The sequence below is a fragment of the Loxodonta africana genome, chromosome 6 (assembly GCF_030014295.1).
Source record: "Loxodonta africana isolate mLoxAfr1 chromosome 6, mLoxAfr1.hap2, whole genome shotgun sequence".
Lineage (NCBI taxonomy): Eukaryota > Metazoa > Chordata > Mammalia > Proboscidea > Elephantidae > Loxodonta > Loxodonta africana.
Window position 1 is genome coordinate 109,178,082 of NC_087347.1, and position 1,611 is coordinate 109,179,692.

At 36.3% G+C, this 1,611-nt stretch overlaps 1 non-coding gene across 1 annotated transcript; it reads left to right on the forward strand.

Annotated features, from left to right (window-relative positions):
• The first annotated feature begins 505 nt into the window (after window positions 1-505).
• LOC111749505 (U6 spliceosomal RNA) lies at window positions 506-607 on the forward strand. Its single transcript, XR_002784637.1, has one exon. It is a non-coding gene; the product is annotated as a U6 spliceosomal RNA (small nuclear RNA).
• Window positions 608-1,611: the final 1,004 nt, after the last annotated feature.

Sequence of the window (1,611 nt, forward strand, 5' to 3'; positions counted from 1 at the left end):
ATCTATTTATCCTTTTGCGACTGGCTTATTTCACTGAGTATTGTGATTTCAAGGTTCATTCATGCTTTAGCATGCATCAGGACTTCATTTCTTTTCATAGCTGAGTAATACTCTATTGTATGTATGTACCACATTTTGTTTATCCATTTGTCTGTCGTTGGACAATTAGGTTGTTTCCGCTTTTTGGCTATTGTAAATAGTGCTGCAATGAACATTGGTGTACATGTATTTACATTTTGGGGTATATATCTAGAATTGGAATTGCTGGCTCATATGATAATTCTGTGTTTAACTTTTTGAGGAACTTCCAGATTGTTTTCCACAGTGGCTGTACCATTTTACAGTCCCATCAGCAACGAATGAAGGTTCAATTTCTCCACATCCATACCATTACCTGTTATTGTCCTTTTTTTTGAATCTTGACTATCCTAGTAGGTGTGAGTTGATATCTCAATGTGTTTTGATTTGAATTTCCCTAATGGCTAATGCTTTGGAACCCATATAATCACTTTGACAGTGCATATGCTAAAATTGGAATAATACAGAGAAGATTAGCATGGCCCTTCACAAGCACGATGTGCAAATTCTTGAGGCATTCCTTTTTTTTTTTTTTTTTTTTAGGATCCCTGTTGGCACAGTGGTTAAGCACTCAGCTGCTAACCAAAGGTCAGCAGTTTGAACCCACCAGCCACTCCACTGGAGAAAGATGTAGCAGCCTGCTTCCATAGAGATTATAGCCTTGAAGACCTTGTGGGGCAATTATACTCTGTCCTATAGGATTGTTATGAGTCAGAATTGACTTGATGGCAATAGGTTTGGTTTTTGTGAAGGCTAATGACATCAAACATATTTTCATGTTCTTCTTGGCCATGGAATCGGCTTTGTTTCTCATTTTCATTGTCACATAAAATAATATCCAGAAAAAAAAAATGACTGAGGATGAAGGAAAAGGGTAGGTGAGGGGAATATGACAAAGACAGAGTTGATATTAGCTCACAGAAACTTACACCCTGAGATCCTGCACAGTTGTTCATGGCTCTAAGCATCCCTACAGTCAAAGCAAAGAAATAAATTGTTACTTGATTCACAATATCTTTTTAAGAAGATCATTTGTTCAGGGGAAACTAAGACTTTCCTGAAGCTTAGACCTGGGTCCTGTACTTAAATAGAATCCTCTAACTTGAAGCGTGCTGATTCTAGATACAGTAAGATATTTTGTAGTGTTGTTTCTCATGATGAATATAAGATAGGCAAGATGACAAAGTGTACTCTGAATTATATTCTCATCTTTGATAAATTGAACTACCCAAAGGAGCCATTTCCACATAGTATTCCACAGGGTCCAAGAGAACTGTGGAAATGTCTCAGGGGCTTCCTTCAAGAAAGTGGGGCTTTGAGCTAATGAATAGGAAGCACTAAGGGCAGGGATTACTATGGTTCTGTGTAATATTCATTTTTAACAAAGGTTTCTATTCTCTTTAAAAATATTAGGTAAATCACTAGTCTAAAGAAATAGACTACACTGCTTTTTGAAAATCATTAATACATTTTTGTCAAAGTCAGTTTCTTTTCTGACACGAAATGAACAGTAAAATGTTTAAAGTTTTTTCC